Here is a 22,455-nt window from a genome sequence, read left to right on the forward strand (position 1 = left end):
CAGAACATTAGTCTGACAGTTAACAAACATTTCCCAATCCAGAAGAAGCCAAGAATGTCAGAACCATCCCCGATGAATTGGGATTTGCAAGGAAGATTGCTGTCAGAAAAGTAAGAGAACTGCTGGGAAATGATTACTTTCCATCTCACTAAAGTCAAATACTTGAGAATACAGAAGCAGAACCTCTTCCCTTCCTAAAAAAGAACCACTTTAATAAATAATAAATTGTTTCATTTTGTCTGTTCAGTTTTAGGTTTCTGGGGAGTAGCTGAGTGATATTTTCAAATGCATTTCTGTAACCACAGAAGCTGTAATTTCAGAGACAGATTATTCTCTTCTCTAACTGAAACTTCTAAGGACAACACCAAAGAATTTCCTCTGTTGTAGTTCTGCTCAGCAGCAAAAACAGTGAAAGATTCGCTAATGCCCAAAGCGAAAAACTGCAGACAGTTCAGATCCAAAATTTGTGATGTTTGACAGTGCTAATGAGTGATAATGAGCAACACTTGAGATCACACAGAAATGACTAATACTCAAGATATCAAACCCCTCCTTTCTGATTTAGTCCAGATCACTTTTTTAAGCCACGGATAACTATTCCAGAACAGTCCCTGCTTCGCCTGACAAAGCAGAGATGGAAAAGGGGATGTGCAGCCCTGGGCTCATCCCCACTGCAAAGCTCACACCATTGAGGAGAGCTGCTTATTTCCCATCAGCAGCTTCAGGAAAATGAAGTTAGCTAAGAGATTTATTCCTCAACATCCAATTTCCAACAGCCAAAGAAAGGCCTAGGTGCCTGTCTGAGAGCCCACCTCCAGTGCTGTGTCCAGCTCTGGGGCTCCCAACATAAAAGGATGGAGAGCAGGAGAGAGTCCAGCAGGAGAGAGTCCAGAGAGGCCATGGAGATGCTCCAAGGGCTGGAGCCCCTCTGCTCTGGCCAGGCTGGGAGAGCTGGGAATGTTCACCTGGAGAAGAGAAGGCTCCAGGGAGACCTCAGAGCCCCTGCCAGAGCCTGAAGGGGATCCAGGAGAGCTGGAGAGGGACTTGGAATGGAGGGACAGGACAAGGGGAATGGCTTCTCACTGGCACAGGGCAGCATTAAATGGGACTCTGGGATTAAATTCTTCCCTGTGAGGGTGGGCAGGCCCTGGCACAGGGTGCCCAGAGGCTGCCCCTGGATCCCTGGAAGTGCCCAAGGCCAGGCTGGATGGGGTTTGGAGCAACCTGGGACAGTGGAAGGCATCCTGTCCATGGCAGGGGGCTGGAAATAGCTGTTCCCTAAAGTCCCTTCCAACTCAAACCATTCTGTGACCGGCAAAGGACAGAATGAAGTGGTAAAAAGGTATAAGATACTCAGCTACTTTTCCCAAAGTATTCTTTTCCTAAGGTGAAAATAGTAACTGAGAGCAAAAACAAACAAAGGTATAAAAATGTCACAACAGAAAACAAGCGAAGTTACTAGTCCTTATTTACAAACTTGCAAAACGCTGTTCAAAAAACATTAAAATTATCAGAATGACAGATATAACCTGTAAATACCCAAATTATCAATGCTTCTGTAAGAATCACCACTAAATATTTACACCTCCTGAAGATCCATAATAGCTACCAAAGAAACAGGAGGGGGGAAAAAAACCAACTGGAGGAAGACCCCACAGCTCTGACCACATGAACAAACAATGAAGTCTTTTACAAGTGGATGCCAGAAATGGCACATTGTGCCAAAATATGAGTATACAGCCAGGGATTACAAGTAATCCTCAAATACGAGGATATTATGAGTAAGAATACAAGCAATAGGTGAGAATTGGAATTCTAAAATGGAATTTTAAAATGGCATTTCAAAACGAAATTTTAAAACGGCATTTTAAAACCAGAATTTTGAAACAGCATTTTAAAATGGGAATTTTTAAATGGCATTTTAAAATGGCATTTGGAAACATGATTTTAAAACGGCATTTTAAAACAAAATTTTAAAACGGAATTTTAAAATGGCATTTTAAAACAAAATTTTAAAATGGCATTTTAAAGCAAACTTTTCCAATGGCATTCTAAAAGAAAATTTTTAAATGGCATCTAAAACCAGAATTTTCAAATGGAATTTTAAAACAAAATTTTCCAACGCCATTTAGAACCAGAATTTTCCAACGCCATTTAGAACCAGAATTTTCCACCGGCATTCAGAACCAGAATTTTCCAATGGCATTTAGAACCAGAATTTTCCAACGCCATTTATAACCAGAATTTTCCACTGGCATTCAGAACCAGAATTTTCCACTGGCATTTAGAACCAGAATTTTCCACCGCCATTCAGAACCAGAATTTTCCAACGGCATTCAGAACCAGAATTTTCCAACGGCATTTAGAACCAGAATTTTCCAACGCCATTTAGAACCAGAATTTTCCACCATTCAGAACCAATCCCACAGGGAGCAGGCAGCTGCTCGGCGCAGCAGCCGCTCCCCCGGTGCCGCCCTTACCTGGCTGCGCCTTGCCGGGATGCTGCTGTGCTGCTGCTCCCTGCTGAGGAGGAGGAGGAGGAGGAGGGCTGGCTCCCGCTGCTGCTGCCGTGCCCGGCGCCGGGCCGGGGGCACTCAGAGCCCCGGCGGGCAGTGGCTGCCCCCGCTTTAGGAGCTGCTTCTGTTCCTGCTGGCGGAAGCGGGGAGGCACCTCTCGGGGCAGGTAGCGGGACGCCGCAGGCTGCTGCCCGTTGGCAGACGCGCGCTTGCCATTGCTGCTGTTGGTGAGAGTGCTGGTGGAAGTACTGGTACCGGTACCGGCAGGTTGGGGCTGGCTTAAACTGGTCTTAATAGGTTCTGGCACTAGGGCGAAAGAAAATAATCATCATTGGTTTAGGATCGGAAAAGCTATCGGGTTGGTTTTGAACTGTAACGGGTAAACTGATGTTTTGCATGGGAAGTTGACAGTGTGTTACTTTTTTTGTGTAGTTTACTTTCTGGGATAGTACTGGAAACTTTTATCCCCTACTGAAACAAATCGCCTGTATGGTTTAAAACAGGAGGGAGGACAAAAGAGAACTTTGACAATTCAGTATTGAACAGAATGCTCATTTCTGCTGCACCCACCTTGAGCCCACACTGCCTTTTTAGTTCAACAGTTTTGGGGGTGACCTTGCCAACATTAACATCAAATCCCAGGGCCTACAGCCATTAAAACAAACATTTTCAGGCTTCTAATAAGCTCCCAAACAAACAAGCTAAAAGACCTGATCTACCAGCTTACTGAGCACTCACACAAACTTTGGGTCTCTTGTGGTCTTTACCCAAACCGTTGCATCAAACACTTGGGACATCTCAGCCACCAACATCTGCACTCCAGCCATAGATTTGATACCTCCCACGCTAACCCAGCCTGCAGTGAGCCAGCCTGGCCACCCTGGAATGTGCCTGCACACCTGGCACGAGTGACCAGCAGTGCCAGGTCCCTTTGGGACAGGCAGGAGGGAGCGGGCATGGCGCTGGAGGATGGCAGCCCTGGCTCAGCTCAGCTCAGCTCGTCTGGCAGCAGCTGCCAGAGCTCTTCAGTCACCCAGAGAAACTCTTTGAGGTCTTCAGGGTGAACAGAACCAAGCACTGCTCCAGCTCATCACAAGCCATGTCCATCAAGTGCAAAATTGCAGCTCATTCAGTCACAGGATATGCTGAGAGGGAAGGGACACACAGGGATCATCCCTGCAGTGCTGGCTCTGCACAGGACCCTCCCCAGGAGGGACACCTTGTGCCCAAGGACACTGCTCAAACGTAGCCTGAACTCTGTCACAGCCACTGCAAACCCACAGTCAGCCTCTCTCCAGGCTCTGACACACCTAGAAAACAGAACAACTTCCACAGCTGCAGCAGTGAACTGCACCAAGGGAATGCTGAGGGTGGCTTCAAAACAAGCAGGGACTTCACCAAGTAAAATATGCCAAGAAATCTGACAGAACCATCAGCACTTCACTTCTCCAAGCTATTTGTTGTGGAAGCCTAAATAATTTCAGCTGTGATTCTGTCTGAACAAAAAAGGAACTCTAAGAACATTAAAAAAATTGAAGTAACACTAATACCTGAAGAGCAGAGAACAAACCTTCCTTAGCTTTTCAAAATACACAATCACCTTAGGAAACAAACAGTTTATCCTTACTTTGAAATTTAAAAAGTAGATAGAAAGTATTGTGGTACGCAGAGCAATTATTTGCAAATGCCAAATCTGCATATTCAACATGCATGTGAAAACTATTCTATTTCCACAATACAAAGAGATCTGTTGTTCACTTGATAGAAAATAAGCCTGACTTCATTGTAATGGGTTTATTTTAGCTTCTATTGCTTCTGCTACTACTGGTACAGCAATGTAAGCATTTACCTCTACTACCATCGCAGGGATGCAAACGTTTACAAACAGTGAGATCTGAGGGACTCGGGATTTCTGCAGAGTCATTTACCACAAGGTTCACCCAGAGCACTGCAGACACAGGCTGCTCAACCAAAAATAACCCACCATGGCAGCCAGGGAGCCTCTCCAGCTCGGCTGACAGACCAGGCACACCCGCCCTGGTGCCAGCAGATGAGAGGGAATGCCAGGGAAGAGGAGGAAAAGGACAAGAGAATGGAAACCACTCACTGGCACGATGCCAGCAGAGCTGGGATTTGTCTGGCCCCAAGATTTTCATGAGGAATATTAATTAACTGGAAACATGTTTTAGAGAGCAAGACAGGCAGCTTTTTAAAAAGCATTATATTCTCAATATGGTGTATATATAAATCAAATCTGATACCTCTAAAGAGGTGTGCATATAGGCATATTTTTAAAAAATCACTAATGCAAGTCATAGAATAGATATTTTTCACTTTAATGTAAACAAAGGTGTTTCATCACAAAGGTGAGGCCAGAGAAACCCACCTTCCCAGTGTTAGAAACAATGTTCCCTCTACATATCTGAATCACAGATGGGAGAAAAGAACAAAGAAAATCAAAGTATCACTGTGCTTTAGAATTAAAATATTTCTGCATATTCATGCTACTGTTTTTTTCTCTAATCAACACAGCAAAGTAATTTTTATTTTGTACATTAAAATCTCTTTAAAGAGTATCTAAATGGAAGCTCTTGCAAGAATACTATGTCTACAAATCACGGTAGCTGGAAAAGAACTGTTAAATTACAAACTGACAGGGAATAAAGCAAGAAGAGTGAACAACATCACACGAATGAGCTTGAGCCTTAAATCCCAGCTTCATACCAGACTGGAATTTAGACTTCAAACACGGCAACAATACTTAGAGAATATATATTACAAAGACAATATGACTGTGTTCTAAAAGCCATCCTCAGCAATGTTTAACCAGCAATTTTCACTTGATATGCACTGTGAGAAATACCAAATGTTCCAAGTGTCTGCCCTGGCTGTCCTAATTCTGAATTGCCGTGTGATATTTGCAATAACAGCATATTTTATGAAGCCTTGAGCCATCCCCCTCCCTGCAGGGCTGCACCCTGCCACGATGGGTGCCCCTTGCAGCACCCAGCAAGGCTTTCCCCGCTGCGGGCACGAGGGCAGAGAGCAGCAGGAGCTTCTCCCACTGCGAGCTCTGTTTCCATCAGCCCCAAGGCTGAGCTGCCAAGCCACAGAGAGCCCTGGCAGCCCCAGCAGCAGCCTGCCCACCCTTCCACCTGCAAGGAATCCACTGTCGCTGCTAATGGCACGAGGGCAGCTGCTGCAAAGCCAGGAATTAAAACACAGAATTTAGCTGTTTTATGGCTACATTTGCCTGGATGCGAGAAATGTTGTTTAAACCGTGTGGGGGAAAGGATTTAACAGCCAGTGATTTTCATAACCAGCACGTGATTAAAGAGCTAAAGCAAAAATATTTAAGTGGAAAGGCTCTTGCAAAAATACAATTAAAGGCGTAAAATGAAAGCCTTGAGATTGCTTGCTCTTAAGATGTTTGTGATGGGTATCTGCTTACCCTCCATTCCGAGCTGTACACACACTAAACAATGAGCTTGCTTGTAATAATTATCAGTACTTAATGGTATCTAAACTTCTTAATCCAATTTTACCCAAACAAATCCAATAATTACTCCATATGCTTTTTGATGATTACAATCTCGGGAATCCCAACTGCATAAAAAAGTGTTACGAGCAATTGTAGGTGGATTTTATTAATATAATGAATAGGATCAGTCTAACAGATTTCAATTACAACAATAGCTTTTAAGTACATTTCTATGACATAAGGAAAGAACATGCATAAATGAAAGAAACTGGTTAAGCCACATAATACTGATTTATGGCAGCTTTTTCCTTTCATTCACCTCATTAACATTTCTCTGTATTTCAGAATCCCCCCCTCCAGCTCTATAAAACTTGCATTTCTAAAGCCTTGGAGGACCAGACATTCCAGAAGAGAAACAGTTAAACCCAGAAATGCATTCTTGGCTGCTACTGTGACAGGATTTATTTACAGCTTCTATTAAACACAGCAGCTCCATTACAAAGTGCTGGATGTGAGGAGAATTTTTGATTATACAATGCCAATGCCTCACTGCGTTAAACATATCATGCCAGTGTATTATTTTTTTCCTTCAGCAATTCGTTCAGGTCATTGTTTGATGGGTTTATGAATTCATTACAGGAAACAGATGGATCCCATAATTCAGAGCTATTCTCCCAGCCAATCATTTGGGCAATTTTTTTCCTCATCTTGCTCCCCCCTCCAAATCAACCTTAATGAAGCCACTTCCTCCACGGCCAGTTCCCTGCACACACACACACACACTGCAGCACATCACTGCTGGTCTAACCTCCCTCCAAACGCTAAGGGCTTTCCAAATAAAGCTGGGCAGGAGCACAATCCCACAGACACCCCCTCCGAGGTCACACAGAGCACCAGGAACTTACCCAAGTCGGGTGAAGGCAGCCACCAAACACAGCATTAGAGTGGGCAAAACCACAAGTCCTCATTAGTGAGAAACCCATTTTTATTTGCTCACAGAAGTCTGTTGCTGGAAAAATATTCTTGCCTCCCCCCCCCAGTCTACTTTCAAAGGCTGAATTTTCATTTAGCAAATTACCTCCTTTGTCTCCTAAGTGCTGGGATTTGCTATCCACAGTGACATCTGCTGGCAACAGCAAAGGTGCTCACAACTATTGCATAAAACCCACTTCTAGTGTTTTTACACATAAAATGCCAAATCTTCTGCCTGGATCATCCCTTCCCCCAAAATCATGAAGTTCTGGGGAGAAAAAAACTGCAGTCTAATGCCAAGATAATCCCAAAACTTCTAATGGCATTAATAATGTAACCAGAAGCTGCTGTTTGACATCAACGCCCACACTGAGTGATAAAAGTAAAAATACACGAGTTATTGTGGCTTTAGAACTTTGTCACTATTTATTTAAAGAAATGCCTTGACCTTGGGCCAATTCCTGATGATATCATTTATCTAATACCCAGAACAAATAAAGTCTTTTCCTGGTTTAACTTCATTTCCCCCCTCACAGCTGCCCACAGTGCAGCTTCTTCTGCTTCCTCATCCAGACATTTCCTCTCCACTTTCTTCTCTTGTCCTTTACAACATTTCCTTCCTTAGTCTTTCACCACCCCAGGTGGAAAATCTCATCTAAAACCCACTTCTCCTGACAGACTTCTCACTTCTACCAACTTGGACTTTCTACACAGAACTTGGTTTGTTGGTTTTTTGGTGATTGTTAGTTGGTTTGTTTTTTTGGGGTTTTTTTTTGCCAAGCAATTGGAAGTCAGAGGAGGAATCAACAGAAAGCTGCAAAGTTCACGGAAAGCTTCTAAATCAGTTATTGGAATTTCTCAACAATAGAAAGTCTTATGTTCTTAACTGCTGGCTTTATGCAAAGGTATGAAATAGAGAAGCATTGAGGACTTCATTCCCCACCTCCACGTTGACTCTAAAGCAATGTATCCACAAATCCAGCTGACCCCAGACACTCCTTTGTTCCTCCCACCCCTCAGACCCTGCCATTCACCTCAGTTCAAACAAGTTCTGTCTGTTTGCTCACATCTCCCACCCATGTCCCACCAGCCGAAGCTCGCTCCCTGTATCTTAACTATGTAATGGCTGCTGAAATGACATTCTTACTTGATATTGTCATAAGCAAAGTGGGGAAATGTGAGCAAAATGGGAAATTGGTTGAAATGTTCTCTGGGAGAATCAATGGCTTGCTGTCAAAACAGAATATGTTTCAGAAGAGATTCCACGGGGACTTGATCCGAGCCTACGCTGTTCAATATTTCGTTAACAGCTGGATGATGGACTAGAGAATATCCTTATTAAATCTGCAAATGACACCAAGATGGGAGAAGGAAGATGGGGGTGGTCAGGTTGCTGTGTGACAGGATCAGAGCTCAGCAGTGAGGAAGTGGAGAAGAGATGTGACAAAACTACTACCATTCAATAAGGAAAATCTCATCATTAGCAGGGGGAACTAAATGCAGAACCGCAAACAACTCACCCCACAGCAGTGCTGCAGAAAAAGAAGCCATGTTTTAGCAGATCATAACCCAAAGAGGAGGAAAAAATATTCAAGAAGATTGTAAAAAAATCCTGTTTGGAATTTTCCAATGGGATTGTAAAGATTCCAATTGGTGGGATGGGATAAACACCCAGCAACCCATCCACTGGAGCCTGGCATCACAAAGCCTTCCCTGGCTGTACCCACGGTTGAGCATCTCTCTTCCAGATGGAGCTGGACCACCTGAAAAGGGCACAAAGGAAATGGGAATCTGGAAAAGGGAACTACCACAGCAGGCAGAGGTAAGGGTAATCAGTCAACAAGACACTGGGTACACAAAATTTAAAAAAATACAAAGAGGAGGAAATAATTTGCTCCACCCCACAGTGAATAAGACAAGACTTGCTGGGTTTAAATGGCAGTCAGGGAGATTTGCACTTACATTTCCAACAATGAGGATGATTAAGGATTATCTGCAGACATGATACAGGTTTAGTGATCTTGTCTCAGGGCAAGAGGATGGACTAAATGACCTCTCAAGAACCTTTAGAGCACATTTTCTACCACTCTGCATGTAAAACAGAGCTCCAAATCCGTCTTACTCAGTTCTCCCACTTCCCTCAGCCATGACAAAGAAATCCTTTTTCCCTCAGGTTGATAGTCCCAGCATTCTCCCCAGCTTCTGCTGGTTTTTAAATAAGTTTCAGATGTGGCCTTTCTTCACTAGCCCTACTTGCAGATCCTCTCCATTTTGTTCTCGATTAATGTAAATTGGAAATGCTATCGGTCCTGAGTGACATTTCATCCCTTCACCACAGTGAATTCTCTGTGTAAGCCCAGCACAGCCCACCCTGAGGCAGAACTTCTGTGCAGCAAAGGGTCAGAGCCCAACTCTATTCACAAACTGCACTTTTTTCTTAAGAGCTGGACAAGTTCCTAACAAAAACACAGATTCCTGAGTACTTCAGAGCTCAGATACAGGATTTTGTTTCCCTTTCTGGAACAGCATCTACATTTTTTCTTTCAGATCTGTCAGCAGAGATGGTGGTGACAAATACTTCTTTTGACAGAAAGATACAAAACCTGTTTTGGGTGACTCAACATGTATTTTTAAGTTTTTTTCAATCCTATTCTACATTATTCAGGTTGGTGTCACATGCAGCAATCTTGTCAAGAATACTTATACTTTTAACAGTTTTAATATTTTCCTCACTGCTTTCCTCCACGTTAGCACTGATTATAATTTTAATTTTAAATTCACAATTAATTAGCTGTGCCATTAAAAATGGTACAGCTAATTAGGTTGATAGGTTGTCATCAACAATAGATTGATAATCCAAAGTAAATATGACGCTCTCCCACTGCAAGCCAAACTCTCTCATGTTTATTGAAAGCTCTGAGTGCACACACATGGGGTTTGCCATCAGCTAACTGATGAGCAGAAATTGGACTGCACACACCAGGCCTCAAACTCAGCAGCCCGAGCTAGGAACCAGGACTGTGGGCAATGGAACAGTTAAATTCACAGAGCAGCATTCCTGCAGGACGTGAACTGATAACAGATGGTAACTTTCAAGAATTAACAATTCATCTGTTTCCTTTCAAGCGAGGAGTTCTCCAACGGGCAGGCACTGGGAGCTCCAATACCAGCATTAATCATGGACATCTCTGCACACAGACCTGCCCAAATGCTACCCCTTGTAAAGCAACAGACAAATAAATAAAGAATTCACCTAACGAGAAGCTGCTCTCTGTCCTGAAGCCTCTGACAGCACAGGAGTATTTCCTTTAACACATCATCACACATTCAACTTGGAATTCAGACTCCTGCAAACCCAACTCCCACCCCCAGAGCAGGGCAATACAAGAGAGCTTGGCTATTCTAAAGGAAAATAATGAAGCTATTAGAAGTTTTTAATCACTCATATTAATAATGTCAAGAAACAACAGCATTAACAACTGTCTGAAAAGGACAGGAGGGAGATAAGAGTCATTGCTGAGACGAATTAACTGGTGCAGGAAATTACTACTGTAAAATTTAAGTGAGAGGGCAGCTCAGAATTAAGAGAGGGATTCTCAGCAAGTGGTTAGAAATGCTGGCAGCATATTTTCAGATTTTATAACATTTTCCTATAGACTGCTCAGAACTCTTCACAGAGAATTCACATCTTGTATTCCTTCCCAGAGCATTTAGGAACATCTGAACTCCACCAACTAATTGTATAAAGACCCACTAGGGAAAAATATAAGTTCTATCCCACCAACAGGACATGAGAGCATCACAAACACAATCCCAAACACACTCCCAACAATTCAGGAACACAGCAAAGGATGTCAGGAGCCAGCCACAGGCATGTGCTCCCCCTGCACTCCAAACCCTCCTCAGTGTTGCTCCAGGCAAGGTACCCCCAGCAGGAACTACACAATAAAAGAGTCAGAGAAGACAGGAAACAGCTTAAAGTTAAATTATACAAAACCAACACTGTCATCACTGCAAGTGCCAGTGGGAAAATTCAAGCATATAATAACAGATGAAATAACTTCATACAGAGTCACATAAGAAGTCTGGGCAGAACCAGGAAGTGAATCCTTCAATTTTGAACTGACTGTGTGCATTTAATCTCATTAAACAATGTTTTACACAGTTTTCATATGCAAAAGAATTTTTTAAAAACAAATTTACAAATGGCACAGCCATCACATCAGACATGTTCTTCCTCCTTTCCACAGAGCACTTCCAGGCACAGACTGAGGAGTAAATATTCTTTACAGCAGAAACCAAATTGTTAAACTACACAAACAAACAGATACATATGCAAATTCCCAGTAAATAATACATTTCTAAGAAACTGAAAATGAGGATAGCCTCAGTATCCACTGATTTACTGGATACAAAAGCCTGAAATTTCCTTCACCTTGAAGAGTGATGGATCTACACGTACAGCCCACTCTTCAGCTGGGGCTTGAAGAGTGAATCCCAGTGAAAATGCTTCCAGTTTCATACAGATGTGGCTGGGTACTGTCAAGATACCCCATTATCCCACATCCCCATCATTTCTGCTGGTGTTGCTCTACGGAGACCACTCAGCACTGGCACACAGATTCTCAGATTCAGATCCCACTTGCAATGTGTGCTGTACCCATGGTCTGTCCACGCAGGGCGGATGCTCCTGGAGTTTCAGGGTGCCCCGGGGCACAGCCAGTGCTGCCATCCCACCCAGGACAACAGGGAACACTGAACACTCATGCTACAGCAGGTACAACACCTCTTTTTCCGCTTTGACAGTGGAGCTGGAAAGAAGGTAAGGACTCCCTGGGTGTTTTCTGGAATGCCTGGAAATTGCCTGTGTGTATTTATGGATCAATATCCTAATGTGGATAGAGAGACCAATGAGTGCAGGACACCTCTGAGCTGCCAGGTGTGCAGGCAGCCTGTGTGACTTTTTGTGCCCAAAATCAGTGCCCAGGGATGTGGTGGGAACAGAGTATAAGAAATGTGTAAAAAGCAGCTTTACCCCCGAAGAGTTGCAGCCAGGCCAACTATCCCAGATCAGAAACAGGCTTGACTCACAGCTGTAAGCAATAAGGAAGAACAGTCCTATAAGACAGGGAGAACTGGGACCTGGAGTCAGTTGCTGTCTGGGCTTTGAAGAAGAAGGAGCAGTGTTGAGAAGAACTACCCATGAGAAATCACCGAGAAGGTATGGGACTCTTGCAATAAGATAACAACACTTTTACACTGAGAACACAACACAGGGAGCCCCAGGCCTGGGGAGTGTGGGCACACCTGGGCTCAAAAGCCCAGGAATATCCCATCACTACACACAGGCATGTTTTTCTCCTGGAAACCAGAAATACAGCTCCCCCAGGTATTTCATTTCTGTTTTGGGGGAGCGGGCTGCACTGATATTCAGCTCCTTTCAGTCGTGCCCGTGGAAGCAGGCTGTGACTGCCTGCAGATGACAGGGCTGCTGCTCAGCTGGGAAGTGGAACGCTGCCTGACACGGCCTGTGCTGCTGGAACCATGGGACTGGGCACACATGTCACACTGACTAAAGGCTGTTCCAACACAAAGCCTCAGCCCTCCTGTCACAGGCGTTTATGGTACCAAATGAATATTTTATGTGTGGCACTAAAATAGCAAGAATTCTGTAAGCAACCAGTAACAGGCCTCTGTACTTTTGGCATAACCCTTCCAGTTCACATTCTAGCTCAAAAGAAGACTTAATATGTTTATACTACAGCTCTAAAGATAGTGTAGAGTTATCTGAGCTATCATTTTAAATCAGTCAGCAGGAGAAACTGAAGCAGAGCCAACAGAGTGTCCAGCATGGACCAGCTTCCCCCACTCCTGGGCACTGTGGATTTATTCCAAGTTTCAGGTAGCATCACCCTGAGAAACTGTGCACGGAGCCAAGTCACTGAAAGGTAAACCTAAAATATTTTGGCCTTACATGTTAAAGTCTTGTGTCCTTATTAGGATAACTGAAGATGTGTTCATTTATATTTCACAAAATTATTTTGAAAATCGTTGCTTTGAGCAAGTAGGTCTTTAACATACAGAACCCATAGGGACATCATTATCACTTTAGGGGACTATAATAATAAAATTTCCCAGATTTTCTATCATAAAAACCTGTTTGAGGTTCTATATCCTTCTCTGGACGCAGTTCCTAGCATTTGAAAGACATGAAAATGTCATTCTTGCCTTCAGAAAGGAGCAGCTGAGAAGAACTTGAAGCCCAAAATGCAGAGTGATCCCTAATTCAGCTAAATCAAATGAAATTAAAGTTGTGATCTACAGATAAAACAAACAAATGAGTGTTTAAGTCTACATACAGATCTGCATTTGGGGGGGGAAGAAGAAAGTACACTGAATTTAAAAATTGTATTTCAGTTTTTTTGATACTTCCTTTTAAACCTAAACATATGCAAGAGTGTTTTTCTGAATGAGCTTCTCAATGCTGGTCTCTTTTCTGGCAGGTTTTTGTTTGGAACTCTGAGCTCATCTACCTGACAGTCAAACCAGGAGAGTCAGAAACAAACTCTTCATTTCTGATTCAACACTGAATCTGAAGCAAACTCTTCATTAATTCAGTTATAGCTGAACAGATTTTTTATGTCTCCGGTGCCATTGTGCATTAATGGCACATGTGAAAAACAGGATTTAAATGATTCAGAAATGTGAAGAAAGCACTTCCAGCAGTTTACACACCTTCTCCTATTCAGGTTCCTCAGGAAAATTTCTTAGAGACAAACAGACTAAGAGCTGATGGGGGCTCAGCCATCATTTCCCTGCAGATCAGATGGAACCAAAGAAAACTCCAAGTGAGTTCATTTGCTGAGCACATCCTGCAGGACAGCCCAGCCTTCAGTGAGCAGTGCCCAGGCTCTTCCTGAGATTGCAGCACCCACGTGGAGCAGGAAGAACAAGGCCAGAGGATCCATCCCATGTTTCCAGCAGGGTTGTTGTCCCAGTGACAGCCCTGTGTCACCATAGCAACTTTCACCAAGAACTCACAATGCGCCCAAACGAACTCTGAGCTAAATTAACTTATTGCATGTCACCAGTGAGAAATGACTGTTCAGAGGTAATTTTCTGTACTAATATGTAATAGAGTTAACTCTCTAAATTGAATTAAATTAATTAAATGCCACTCCCAGTAAATCAGATTCTATTACATGAATGTTAAAAGAAATTAAAGATCTTTTAATAAAGATTACTAATAATAACTTAATATTATTACTTCATTTTAATTCAAAAATTCTGCTCAGTTTATTTGAGACACATGTCTTCCCCTCACTAGGAAGGAATACCTAATTACTCCACATGCATTAGACACAGTTATTCCATAGAAATGGGCTTAGACTTAGCTAAAAGTAACACCAGCACTTTAAGAAGAAATACAGCTTGGTTTAGTGACATCCTAAGATTCATCCTCCCCACTCACACTTTGGGTAAACTCCACACTTTCAATGAGTGTGTCCAGTTTCCAAAGGGTTTCGTTTCTGCTTTTTGCAGAAAAAAATGAAGTAAAGCTAATTGCAAACAAAGAGGAAAACCCCATGTCTGCCTAGGCAGGGTACAAAAATAACAGCCCTTTAATGGCTTTGCAGAGCTTTCCAACTATGCATTACGAAGCTTGTTTTTTAAAGCAGAGCCTTGCACTTTGGAGGACAGACAGCTGGGAGGCAAATCTATAATGCTCCCAATTTCTCATGTAAATAAAAAGTAAAAATTGCCAGCTGATGGTGTTTGTGCTGTCCCACCACCCTGACTTGAATTCGTAACACACCAAGACACTTTGGGCAAAGCCAGGGGCTATTTAACAAAAACCACTTCTCAGAACCATGAACCACAGGATTCAGTTTTATCCATTACTGAGGCTTCAGGAAGAAGCTGTGCTTGTGCTCAGAAGGCAGCTGGTGACAGCAGAGGGAGCACACGGAGCTGTCACATCTGCCACTGGCCACAGGGTGACAATGACGTCAGCCCAATCACCAGCTCAGAGGAAAGGCAGCACTGCTACTGAAAGAATAAATATGATAAATAAGGATTAAAACATTCCCTGAATCTCCAGCAAATGTGACTTAAGGCTGTGGCAACCCTGTGGGGTGGAACAAGATGAGCTTCAATATCCCACCTACATTCCAGGTATCAGTAAAATGGGATGATGGATTTACGTGTTCAGTGTTACTATGCATCTAAGTTATTATCCACAGATTTTAAGTTAGAATTATACATTTTTTTCAAAGTCTTAGAAGCTATAATAAGGCAGCAAATCACAAAGTCTTCCACAGATCTTTTCTGGGAAGGAATAGCTGAACAACTGAGGAGGCTGAAAACAACCTCTCACCTGATTTCTCAGAGTGATCACTGGACAAGATTAGAGATAACTATACAACAAAGAAAAAAAACAAAATTATTACTCTGGGAAACTGGCAGGAAGATATGGAAGCTGCAACAAGATATGAATTATGATGGAGCCTATGTCAGAAAGGTGGCACTGAACACTTTTTCTTCCTGTTTCACTCTGAAGACTTTCTCCTGTTGAGAAAGGAAAGGCTAGGTGCTCACACGTACAGCAGGAAAGAACTGCCAGTGCAGGACAGGACAGCCTGGCACCCCCAGCACCTGCAGGAAGGGTGCTCATGGTTTGCCAATCAAGCCTAAACAAGTGCAGTGGAAACTTTGGGGAAATTAAAGCAAGGAATATATTTAAATGTATACTTCAGGGAACTACCTGCAGGGGGAAAATGGGTAGTGATTAAACAGGAGAAATGGGGAGTGAAAAGGAAACTGCACATTATCAAATTGAGGTCTTTACAGAATAAGGTATTTGAAACTTGGGAGTTTTTCATAGCAAGCTGAGTTCAGGGACAGAAAAGTGAAAGAGAAGAATTAGCACTGCCCTGAACAGCCTGGATTACAGAGCTATGCAATGGGGTGAGCACAGAAAATAAATCAGCCTTAGGTTTCACTTGTGAACAGCACCAGGTTACTGCCCACAGATTAACTCAGGGGCTACTCAATAACTCTCCAGTGACACTGTGCTGGTTCTGGCTGGGACAGAGTTAATTTTCTTACAGGAGCTGGTGCGGGGCTGTGATAACCCAGGGTGTTTTTGTTACTGCTGAGTGGAGCTCACAGAGAGCCAAGGCCTGCTCTGCTCCTCACCCCAGCCAGGACACCAGGAGCTGGGAGGGGACACAGCCAGGACAGCTGACCCCAGCTGAGCCAAGGGAATATCCCACGCCAGACGGTGCCAAGATCACCACATAAAGGGGGGAAAGGAGGAAGATGGGGATGTTTGGAGTGGTGGTGTTTGTCTTCCCCAGGCACTGCTCCCTGTGATGGAGCCCTGCTGACAGGGATGGCTGAACACCTGCCTGCCATGGGAGTGGGGGATCAACTCCCTGCTTTGCTTTGCCTGTGTGTGAGACTTTTGCTCTACTTATTAAACTGTTTTCATCTCAACCCACGAGTTTTCTCACTTTTACTCCTCTAATTCTCTCCACATCCTGCCGGGGGCAGTGAGCCCCAGCTCCTGCCTGGGGTTAAACCACAATATACAGATACTGCATTTAAAAAATCATTCTCCACTAACTGGAAGGACTTCCAAAGAAGAAAAACATAAATTATTATACTGTGAAAAACAGCCTGAAAATGGTAGCGCCTGGGAAAACTGGGTGGGCTGTTAGGTAAAAACAGGAGACACAAAAAGGCCTCTGCAGTGGAGGAGATCAGCTCTCCTGGGCCAAGCAGCCAACAAAGGGGCTTAAGTTATAGGAAAGACAGACTGCATATGAAGATCTCTTTCCAACAATAATCAGAATCTTTCAAGAACATCTATTGGGCCTGTCTGAGAGAGGGGAGAGGGTTAAGACCATCCCTTTTTGCTCATCTAAAGGGATATAGCTACTGCTGTGATAGTAAGACCTCAAGGTGGCATTTGAATGTTTAACAGAGTTGAAGAATCATCAGTTCTCTCTATTAGTAACTCATGTGCTTCAAAACAGAAATTCATGAGAGCCTGTCTGGCCTCCTTAAGGTGGAAAAATCTGGCTTATGAAAAAAAGGACAGTAAGAGAAGCCAAATCAGAAATTTTGCCTGAAATGTTAAGAGCATCCTGGGAACAGGAGGACAGGTCTTCAGGAGACTATGCTAAAACAGAGAACAACTCCTGTTAACATGGGAAGAGGCCAGCAGGAGCCTGAGTCACAGCAAGTTCAGCTGTTCCATTGGGCAGGTGACAATAACAGCGGCTGCCACGCCCAGGGCAGGATTCAGTGGTGCTGTTAAACACAGGTCCCACAAGAAGCTGAGCATGAGCCACTGCTGCCACCCCACAGGGGCAGGATGCCTGCAGGGAGAATCACCTCCTCTCTGGATGCTAATGCACTCTGCACTGCCTGAACCAGTTCAGGAAGAACCTGAAGGATCAGGTGCACCAAGCACACCTGAGCAGAAGCTTTGGAGCATTTACCAGAGCGTGAGCTGGTTAAACAGACATTTTAAGTAGTCCTGTAGGATTTGTAAAGTATGGGCTACCACCTTTAACAACTCAGGAAAAACATTAAAATAATCTAGCAAAACACAGGGAAGCCAAGGGTTCTCAGAGTAGAGGAATGTCAACACCAGACAGTCAACAAGAGAACACAAAGGTCCCTCAGGCCAAACGCTTCACACGCAGTGTGAAAGAATCAAACACACGTTTTCATTCCCTTCCTTTTCCCAAGATAACCCTCTGCAGCATTTGTACAGTAACTATTCCAGGAGCATGTGCTGGTGTTACAGTTCAAAGTGGATTTCATCCTTCCCAAGGAAGGGATCGGGTAACCTTAGAAACCCAGCATGTATCTCAAAACAATCATTACCAAAGAGAGCTAATGCATTTCCTGATGAACCTCTCCTCCAGCTCACAGTTTGCAGATCTTATCAACATCATATTTATATGCCTTACAAGCCTCCTCCAGGTAGCAAGATGATAATCTAATAATGGAAAGTGGTCAGCACGCTGCAGATAAATCAAAGCTGATAGGTCATTTTTTCATGGGAAACTGTTAGCTGCCTCCTCCATGAAAACCTGCATGAGCCAGGCCTCAAGACAGAGAGGAAACTGCCTTCATGGACATGTTTCTCTAAAAGAACAATAAAAATGAACAACAGACTTTAGTTCAGAAAGTAAAGGGACAAAGAAGCACACTGATGAACAGTGTAGTTATATTTTTGCTATAAAATCCCTTCCAAGGAAAGAAATCTCAGACTCTGCAAGGTGGGGAGAAGATGTGGGATGGGTGTTTGTTGCTATCAGGAGATACAAAAGTGGCATCTTACAAAGGAAATACTGGGGCATATATGCTCTGATGGAGGGCAAATATCAGACAACATTCTATTTAGAATTGGAAAACAGTTATTTTACAAGCAGACTGACAGAAGAACAGAGCATTTGCCAACGCCTGAGCTGCTGTAATGCCAAAAGAGCAGCAGTTTGACTATTTCACAGCCCACACTGCACTGGGGAACAGCAGCAGGCAGCAAAGCACCCACTGTGGGCAGATAAACACCCATAACCCAGCGTGCAGTTTGATCAGAACCAACACCATTATCACCGTGCAGCTGGGTTACAATTTATCTATTAAAATACACAGTGTCCACAGCTGTACTGGCAGTTTTGTTGCTGAGAAAGGAAACTGGGATTTATCTGAGTGCACTTCCCACCAAGAGGCACCCTGACAATTAGGTTTAGGGTAGAAAAGCCTAGCTGGGGTTACCCAGTCCGTGCTTGCTCTCTCTTCAAAGGGTATTCTTGGAGAGATAATGTCCTAGGCTAGAAATGCATCTGACAAAGAACCACGTAAAGAGAAATCTGATGATGTAATGTTGAACTGCTGCCTTCAAGCAGGGTATCAACCCTTACAACCCAGAGCATTTGAAAAGTGCTTTTAACCAACTGTGCCTAGTGTTGGAAAACTCCCATTTTTATTGAATTCTAGAACTAACTATTTACAGGTCAGGCTCTTGCTATCTTCAAGCTGATAAACCCATTCATAACTGAGGAAAAAGAAAAAGCAATACTCTGCATGCTGTATTTATATTATAAGCACATGCATATGTATTTATATTATAAGCACATGCCTAAATTTGCAGAACAGCAAACTACAACAAACCATTTTTAAGGAGAATAAAAACTACCTGAGGAGCACTAGGAGTATCTGCTTGAGCCCTCACCTGCTTTTCCATTCCCAGAAGAGGAATCTGCAAAGCTCACCAGGCAAACACTGACCAGTGATGCCTTAGGTTTCAGCTTTCACGTTTTCCAGATTCTGTACTGCCTTGGTGTGTGACTCTGAACTTCACATAAAGTGTTAGCAGGTTGTCTTCACAGTTCAGTCAGACAAAGCAATCCTTTTCCCTTGCCCAAAAGCCCTTGCAGCTTTGGGCAGTTTCAGGCCCAGAAAGTGTAAACAACAGTAAACTGAGGAGAGCAATCTGGGAGGATGGGACTGCATAACCTGCAGCTGTAATTGGACAATTAACCCAATACCAAAATGGACCAAAACTTACAAAAGCGTGAAAACTCGTGACCCGCTGTCCATCTTGGGTAGAGCCCTGGCTGGGCTCTTGTACTGCCCCAGGTGTATCCTCTGAAGGCCTTTCAATAAATCCCTATTTTATTCCTTTAACTGTGTCCAGCCTCTGCTCCAGGCAGCCTCTCCAGGCATCACCAGCACTGGAGGTGCTTCACTGGAGCAAAGCAGCAGCAACTCCAGGCGAGGACATCAAAGCACCTCTGAGGGGGCAGCTGTCCTGTAAATCCAGCTCAAGCTTGGAGTTCATTAGGAAGAATATATTTCATGCTTACTTCTTTTGTTTTCAAATAACCCCAGAGTTGTGTGTTTGTTTGTTTTACCTTAGGAGATAAATGTTTTTTTCCCAAAAGCCTGTGCTAATTGCTTTGGTGTGTTGTAGTCTGAAAAGAGCATTTCTTTGAAAGCTGGGGAATCTATAGCTCCCCAGGAGCTACGCAAGATTTAAACCTTCAGAACTGTCACCCTTGCTTGCAGGGCTCAGGGTGTCCAGCCCTGACAAACCTCTCTCCTGCAAAAATTACCAATGCAAATATCATTGGGCACCTTTGGCTTGCAAACCAGCAAGACACACACAGAAAGAGCTACAAACCCCAAATAAAGTTTACCAAAGATTACTCATATATTTACTGTTTACCTTTTCTCCTTCACTTCACAAAGGTGATGTTGAAGGTACTCACAATATTTCTTGCACTTGTAAGAGCAAAAAGCCTATTAAATACCACTGAACTACTGCCTGTCACAGTCACTGCACTTGAAAGAAAAGCAGGTAGGAAACCAAAGGTGTTTTTTTTTTAGTATTTTAACTCCAATTCTCCAAGCTCATCCTTCTTGCTTTGTCTCCTTGACTATGCAAATTGCTCCTCCTGTCTGCTTCAATCTTTTTGCATTTTCTACTCCTCTTCACCCAGTACTGGACTCACAAATTACCTCCATCCGCTATTCCGTGCAGGCTGTAAAATGGTAATTACTCCTCTATCAGAGAAGTGATATCTCAGTGGGTTTTATGAACAAATTCATGTTTGTTTAAAGATACTTATTGTAGCAGAACACCCCCATGATAACGTTTATCAAAAAGAAAACATTTTTGTGTTACAAAGCCTTAACGTATGGCCACAGGTTATCATTAAGTTATCAAGTGACTGCATATTAAGATCTAATTGAAGAACTTATTGCAGGGCTCCCCCTCCTTCTGCAATGATGATTTATGGCACATTTTGTCACTACAATGTGCAGCAGTTCAGTACAAACACAGCACTTAACTAACAAGATGACAGAGGCAGATATTCAAGCACAAGCTATAAATACTCAAATGACTCAGAGGTTGTAAATCTGTTGTAAATCATACCTGATTTGTAGGCTGGAACACATTTTCTAATCTTATGGAAAAAGCCTCTGCTGGTTCCTACAATAATATGACACGAACCAGAAAAACTCAAGACTTTTCTTTATAAAAAAGACTGATTGTGTTACACTCTGTCAGAATTCTACTTAAAATCCTGATGAGATTCTCTAAAATGTTTCATTTTACCTTTTTTCCTACGGAACTACTGCTGAACATCAGTAACATCTACCACAGCAAGAAGGAGCACATTACCAATATACACAAACTCCATTTCTGCATGAGAAGAATGGAGGTTACAGGAAGGTGATTCACACACACATGAGCACAGGCAGAGAACATTCTAACAGCCCATTTGGGCAGGGTAAGTAAAGAATCAATTTAAAAATATGCAAAAATCCACATGGTTGATTTGGAAATGAAAATAACCCAGCTTTGGAAACATGTATGCTGCAATTCTTGTCATCCCATAGAAATGCCAGAGCAGGGGATGTGATCTCAGATATTTTCATCCATTCTTTTTTTCCTTTTAACTCCCCTTTCTAATAGAGCAAGCCATGTTCCTCCAGGACAGTAAAATACACAGCTCTGCCTGTGGGATAACAGATAACCTGAAGGAAGTATGCCAGCATTTGTGACACCACAATGGTTTACCCAGCAACCACACACTTTTAAATGTTTTCTGTTCAGTCCCCCAAAATAAAATGTATGAAAGCATAAACGCTGGCAGAGCAATCTCCCAGCCTGCAGACAACCTCCCTGACTCTGCAAGCTGCATATTAAAATCATCACACACTGAGGAGTCCCAAGGCACACAGCCCAGACAGCCTGGGGGAGGGGACAGCTCCTCACCAGACCACAGATGGAAGGGAATGATGCTCAGCTCAGGAGCCACTGCACCACTGGGACAGGGGACAGACAGTGCTGGACAGGCTGCTGAGTCCCAGGATCACTGCAGCCACTCCTGCTCCTGCAATCCTGCTCCATCATTCCCCAGCAGTGAGCTGAAATTCCCATTTTCCCCTTGGGAAGCCCACCTCTCCCTGCCTGGTCCCATGCCATGAACATGCCAGACAGACCTACAGGGATCATGGAGGTCCAAGAGGAACAGACTGACCAGCTCTGCTGTAAAGGGATAAAAATATTTACCAAAATACTTTTTATGTTAGACTAACTGCAGTATGTAGGCTTAACTGTTTTTACTCCTCTGTTTGCAGATTTAGCACTTACCTTTATTGCATATAATGCTTGAGGGTTGGATGGATACTTTGCCTTTTAATTACCAGGGTGGATGTTTGAGTAACAAACCACTTAAGCTGTTTTCTATCAGCTTTAGACAAATACATTCAGCTGAGGTGGGAGTGGAGCAGGCCAGGAACTGATCCCCTGTGCTGACTAAACCTGCCGGAGGATGGCAAGAAGAGAAGCAGGCAGCAAAACCCACCCTGATAGTATTTGTGACAAGCACAGCTCCCTTAAAGCCCTGTAGGTGCTGAATAACAGCCATTCCCATCCTAGTGACCCTCTACCAC

General features: G+C 43.3%; 1 protein-coding gene across 4 annotated transcripts in view; it reads right to left on the reverse strand.

The window, feature by feature from the left end:
• TNRC6C (trinucleotide repeat containing adaptor 6C) overlaps positions 1 to 22,455 on the reverse strand; it is an 82,784-nt gene that overhangs the window by 55,931 nt on the left and 4,398 nt on the right. For all 4 annotated transcript variants that reach the window (XM_038157224.1, XM_038157222.1, XM_038157223.1 and 1 more), the window contains exon 3: positions 2,481 to 2,822. The gene's annotated coding sequence lies outside the window, so the exon portion shown is untranslated. The remainder of the gene's footprint in view (positions 1 to 2,480; positions 2,823 to 22,455) is intronic.

This window comes from Motacilla alba, chromosome 18, assembly GCF_015832195.1.
Source record: "Motacilla alba alba isolate MOTALB_02 chromosome 18, Motacilla_alba_V1.0_pri, whole genome shotgun sequence".
NCBI lineage: Eukaryota > Metazoa > Chordata > Aves > Passeriformes > Motacillidae > Motacilla > Motacilla alba.